We start from the raw sequence: 6,471 nt of genomic DNA, 5'->3' as shown, positions 1-6,471 counted from the left end.
GGGACGGGGGTGATTTGGGATTCAGCCAGGGTCTTACTGCAGTGTCCATCCCCTCCTCTGTCTGTGTGTGTAGTTGTTGGTGATTAGATGTTGAGCAGCAGCTGGTGTCTATATTAAACCCTCTAATTAACTCTGAACGACGCCAGCAGCAGGTTAGTCCGACTCATTTGGATCACACACACACACACACACAGTCAGATGTAATTATGGAGGATATGTGCTGATTCCCATAACTAACTACTCCTCTGCTCCAGGAAAACATGCCAAATGAACCAAACTGAAAATGTCAAAGTCTGAATTATTAATCACTGCAGCAACACATGCTGTTATGACTGCACAATGCTGCATAAATGGAAGTTTAATGGACATTTTAGTCAGTCATAAACATAATCAGATGTGATGGATGTTTTTGTATGCAGGGAGGAAGTTCTTCTGCAGTGAGATCAAAGAATTCTCTAGAACACTCTGAAGATGCAGTCCCATCCATGGATACACTATACCGACATACTATGTTGCAATTTGGCTGCAGATCACCTCCTCATTCATACAGTACTGTAGTTTCCACATCCTACTGAATGGAGGAATGGATGTATGGAAATCTCTCTCTGGAAAGCTGGCAAAAGCTGCCTTGTTGACAGCCCTGCTTGGCTGAAATGGAGCGATAACAAAGGCTGTCTTTCTTCCTCCGTAGCTCTGTCTCTATCTCTGTGAGGCTGTGACCTCCTCTTATCTAACGCCCGATAAGGAACTTTGTCATTCAACAGTTTACCAGCCCGGAAAGGGGATAGATGAGTTGTTTTCTTTCTCTCCATTGAAGATATTTAGTGTTGCTTGCTACTTCACTTTGATAACAGCAGAAAAAAAATCAGATTTGACATTTACCATACCTCAGTCTTACAAATGATCTGTGACTGATCTGTGCTTTTTGCTTAATACCTCTTATTTTAGTAAAGATTATATACGGTCTCAACAGAGGGCTAGCGATAACCTATTGGCTTCATTAGAAGGACTGGCTGAACAGTGACTAGGGCCTCTGAGATCATATCACTCCCATACTTTATGATGTCATTTCCTGCCCTGGTGAGAATGGGAGAGGCGAGGACTTACCCTTGTGTGTCTGAGCCCAACATTACTTAGAGTTGTATCACAGTTGGACTAAGGACAAATTAATGGCCTGAGATGAATCTCTCTCATGTGATGGCATGAATGTTTGAATGGAAACTGGCCAATTAATTAGTCAATCATTGTTCTAAACCTTTCTGACCCTGTGGTAGAGCATGATGTCATGCTAGTGGTATGTTCCAATGACCACGTCCCTGTTACTCAGTGTTGAGATTCACATCTTGAGAACAGAGATTCTCTCTTAATGGCACTGGATGAGACTGGTGTCAGTCAGATTCTGTGTGGACAATGCTCTGATTGAATTGGACTCTAGTCTATAAGGGAGGTACCAATAGTACAGAGAAGGGTTCATATGTTTCTGAGGCATTGCTTTAATATTGCATGTCTTTGCACTTAATAGCCTCTCTTGATATTGGCAGTTGTGGCACATTCTTGTTTGATAGTGTTAATCAATGCACTGCTCCTCTGACAGTGCTGATCTTATCTCACCTGTTGGTGAGTCATTGCCATCTACTGGTCACATGATGCTCTGAGTTCATTTAAAGTTTATTTGTAGTTTTGTCTCGTTGTGGTCATTCACAGTACCAATCTGTCTCTTCTGTCTTTTGAACAACAATCACTAGTCAGCAAGGTAGACAGCAGTTAAGACCATATCTAACTTGAAAGGTAGAGTACGCTGTCATTTGACTTTCTGTTGAAAGTGCTCCTAATAATAGGCTTAGGTCTCTTTTCTAATAAATAGTTTATTCACCCTTCATTTGCTTAGGTCTCTTTTCTCTCAGCCAGTCGGTCTGAAATGACAAGTTTATTCACCCTTCATTTGTGAAACCATCTTCCTGCAGATTACTACTCTCTCTCAGAATGACTCTCAAATCTTTAGAAATCCATCCAGCCAGTCGACTTGATAAACTCAGCACCACCACTCAGAACCACGTAACGTTCCAGTTGTTACAACCAGGAGGATCCTCTCTGAAGTCATACATAGCCCCATATCCCTACACTTCTAGTGAACCTCAACCTCGGTGATCCTCCTCTCTCCTCCTGGTCCATCTGAAGGCAGTATGAAGCAGGGTCATCCCAAGGTCAATCCACTATTATATGTCTTTCTTTAGCCCTACTCTCAGAACCCTATCCTTCTAGACAGCCCGTGGCTCTATGGCTCCCAGACTTCTCCTCTTTGTGGATGATGTTAGCTCAACTACTATCTCTCTGAGAGTTCATCTGTGTTCCTGGAGCCGTTGGTCCGCATCCCAAATGGCACTCTATTCCATATGTAAATTACTACTTCGGACCAGGGATCATAGGGTTCTGGTCAAAAGTAGTGCACTATGTAGGGAATAGGGTCCCATTTAGGACACAGCGTTGTACCCAGAGCTGCTCAGTGATGAATAGAATAGGGATTATAGTTCTTCTTCTTTCAATTCAGCCGGCGCTGACTCCGGAGCAGAGTCTTATTCATGTCGCTGGGATTGCAGTTATCAGCCTGAGTGATTTGCATTTTAGTCAGCAACAAAGCCACAAAGCTTCAGGGTGATTCCTCACTAGCAAACAGACAGACAAGACAGGCCAACTGATGAGCTATTTGTCCATTCCCCCTATTAAGAAGTAATTGTGTGAAGACCACGTCCCCTTAGGCCCCGAGGCTACAGGTGTTGTTTCATTAATCAGTCTTCAATTAATTGCAACGCTGAGCTGTGGAGGCAATCAGCAGGTTTTCCAATAAGCAGTGTTGTGCTTAGTGCTGTTGTGGCGGCTGGGTGTGTTTTGTCTTGGTGTTTGTGATTGGGTCTCTTCTATTGATCTGATGCTGCCTGGGCCCAGAGGTGGAGGATACAGAGGAGAGAGGAGCAGAATAACAATGACAGGCCTGATGGAGGGAGAGAGAGACAGAGGGAGAGAGGGAGGGAGGGAGTGTAGGAGAGAGGGAAGGGGGAGAGAGAGATAGAGAGGGAGTATGGAGTCTGTCTTCTGGAGGAGAGCCAGGGGCGTGTCACCAGCATCCTAAAACCTAATGCAGAAGGGGGAGTGAGGTGGAGGAGAGGGGAGGAACAGATGTGCTGTCTGAGTTCAAGAGGAATATCACTGCACACACACACTTGTTTTTTCTATCCTCGTGGGGACCAAACATTTATTTCCATTCAAAATTATATTTTCCCTAACCCGTAACCCAGAGCATAAACCCAGCTTCTAACCCTAATTCTAACCCGAAACCTCTTAACTTAAAATAGCCTTTGTCCTCATGGGGATGTAGGAAATGTCCACATTGGGGAGAATTTTCCTTGTTCTACTATCCTTGTGGGGATGAGGATAGAACAAGACCACACACACACACACACACACACACACACACACACACACACACACACACACACACACACACACACACACACACACCAAAACAAACAGCTGGACTGAGAAAAGCACCAGCTGTGTGGTGGTTTAGTTTGTCTTGTGTAGGATGTGCTGTACCTCATCATGGCTGATGTGAAGTGGATATGGGGTTTCTGCTGTGTTATATGCTTTTGCCCTTGGAGAACTGTCTCCTTCCTTGGAGAGGTAAATCAGTCAGGGATCGGAAATGCTCTGATTTGCCTTATTCTGTTACAGGGGGAGGAGTCTAATATATGGACCTATTCACTGCGTATGTTTGAAATATATAGGTACTCCCTTATTCTCACTGTTTAAATACTACAAAACGATTTCACTGTATGAAGACAGCGTCACAGTCAGACTGACTCTAAGATGAAATACATTGTGTATGGTGCCCAGGCAGGGCTAAGCCAATTATACCAGGCAGTGTGATGCAAATGTGATGTTCACTGGCAGTGTGGACACAGTGAGCTGGTTTTAATGGCCTTCCTATAGGCTGTTTCTTTCATCTCAACTGCCTACAAAGTTGGCCACCGGAAGTTGAACTGTAGAATGATCAAATCTGTGCATGTGAAGTCAGCCATTTTAGTCCCTGTCCTTCCCTGTCAATGAAACATGAATGACCACAGAGATGTATCAGCCCGTAGGCAAACCATACAAGGTTATACTGCCTCTGTGCCTCTACGCTTGAATACATTGGCTTATGTGTCACTGCCACATTGCTTTACTGCTATTTCATTTGACTTTGCTATTTGCTAAGTTTTTATTACTAAGGAGTTTTCTAATGATATGAACACGGATGATAATTCCCTCTTTTATTTTTATTTGACCCTTTTGTACTGTGTGAGGAAGTCCAGGGAGTGTGGTGTCTTCTCTCTGTCATCTCAAGGCCCAGAAACATGAATGCATCCTGTTATAAGGCAGAAGTTTGGGCTATTTGCAACTGAAAGCCGTCTCGGTACAAAAGCCCTGTGATCCTAAATGACACGGCCTGTGATTCTGGAGCTTGTTTCATTAGACTTCCAAATGAGATGAATTGCCTTGTCACTCTTGAGCGTGAGGAACAGTACACAAAGAAATGCTTAACTTGTCTTAATTCAGTAGCTGTTAACTTACATTAGTAATCTTAATGAGACCCAGGCGGTTTGAAGAGATCTGTACCAAACAATATACACACGGAATATATTCATTTTGGAGGGGAGTTCAGAAGGGGGAGGTGAAGCTGTTATTGGTGTCTCTAGTATTTTATAAGAAGCATGATGATTTAAACTGAAATAACATATTTTAAAAATAGCAAGCGTCACCTACTGCATAGGATATATCAGTACTATAGTATATCAGCACTATGTAGCTTTTCATGTCTTTGACGATGACACAACAGTCCAACCACTTCACCTCCATTGCCTCCACCACCTGTTGATTGATACTTAACCACATTGTCTTTCCTTGTTGTGACTGATGTGTTTCAGTAATGTTTCTGGGGTGTTATCTGGTGTATGGTTAGGATGCTGGTGTTCAGCTGTCTGATATGGAGAGAGTGTTATTATATTACCCCTCCCCTGATGGATGGGAGGATGGAGGGAGAGAGTGTTATTATATTACCCCTCCCCTGATGGATGGGAGGATGGAGGGAGAGAGTGTTATTTATTACATTACCCCTCCCCTGATGGATGGGAGGATGGAGGGAGAGTGTTAGTCCCCTGTTGGGAGGATGGGAGAGAGTGTTATTATATTACCCTCCCCTGATGGATGGGAGGATGCCCCTCCCCTGATGGATGGGAGGATGGAGGGAGAGAGTGTTATTATATTACCCCTCCCCTGATGGATGGGAGGATGGAGGGAGAGAGTGTTATTACATTACCCCTCCCCTGATGGGTGGGAGGATGGAGGGAGAGAGTGTTATTACATTACCCCTCCCCTGATGGATGGGAGGATGGAGGGAGAGAGTGTTATTACATTACCCCTCCCCTGATGGATGGGAGGATGGAGGGAGAGAGTGTTATTACATTACCCCTCCCCTGATGGATGGGAGGATGGAGGGAGAGAGTGTTATTACATTACCCCTCCCCTGATGGATGGGAGGATGGAGGGAGAGAGTGTTATTACATTACCCCTCCCCTGATGGATGGGAGGATGGAGGGAGAGAGTGTTATTACATTACCCCTCCCCTGATTGATGGGAGGATGGAGGAAGAGAGTGTTATTACATTACACCTCCTCTGATGGATGGGAGGATGGAGGATGGATGGGAGGATGGAGGGAGAGAGTGATTACATTACCCCTCCCCTGAAAGGATGGAGGAAGAGAGTGTTAACATTACACCTCCTCTGAGGATGGGAGGATGGAGGGAGAGAGTGTTATTACCCTCCCCTGGGGTGGGAGGATGGAGGGAGAGAGTGTTATTACATTACCCCTCCCCTGATTGATGGGAGGATGGAGGGAGAGAGTGTTATTACATTACACCTCCTCTGATGGATGGGAGGATGGAGGGAGAGAATGATTGAAACGCAACCCAGGCCCTGGCCCTGTATCCTGAGAAAGATAAACTCTCTCTCTCTCTCTCTCTCTCTCAGCGCTGAAACACTGAAAACAAGGGAAAATATACAGACAACACATGAGAGAGAGGCAGAGAGAGGAAGTGCGAGTGGATGGGAGTAAGGAAGTCATCTGTCAAGATGAGTTATGATGCATGGCAGGGATGGGAGGGAGTGATGATGATTGGAGGACTTGTAGGGTAGCTATAGACTCCAGTGGATATACAGATTGCTTTTCTCCTCTGGGTGAAGGGGGGAGTATGAGAGGAGAGGAGAGAGGGATGGATGGATGGGTGGATAGCAGTAGTGGTGAATGGCGAAAGGCTGAAGGGCATGCCGTGTCAGCGCGGATGGAGGGATGGAAAGGATGGATGACAGGAGAGAAAGGGCAGGCCAGAGGGCACTGCTACTGTGTTGCTCCCAGTCAGATGAATCTCTCTCTCTCT

General features: G+C 45.1%; 1 protein-coding gene across 1 annotated transcript in view; it reads left to right on the top strand.

Annotated features, from left to right (window-relative positions):
- The window catches only part of LOC118367751 (cyclin-dependent kinase 14), a 228,098-nt gene that overhangs the window by 30,837 nt on the left and 190,790 nt on the right, over nt 1-6,471 (top strand). The gene's annotated exons all lie outside the window — the stretch shown is intronic.

Source organism: Oncorhynchus keta, chromosome 34 (assembly GCF_023373465.1).
Source record: "Oncorhynchus keta strain PuntledgeMale-10-30-2019 chromosome 34, Oket_V2, whole genome shotgun sequence".
Classification (NCBI taxonomy): Eukaryota; Metazoa; Chordata; class Actinopteri; order Salmoniformes; family Salmonidae; genus Oncorhynchus; species Oncorhynchus keta.
Note: the sequence above shows the minus strand (reverse complement) of the source record. Positions and strands in the feature narration are given on the sequence as shown.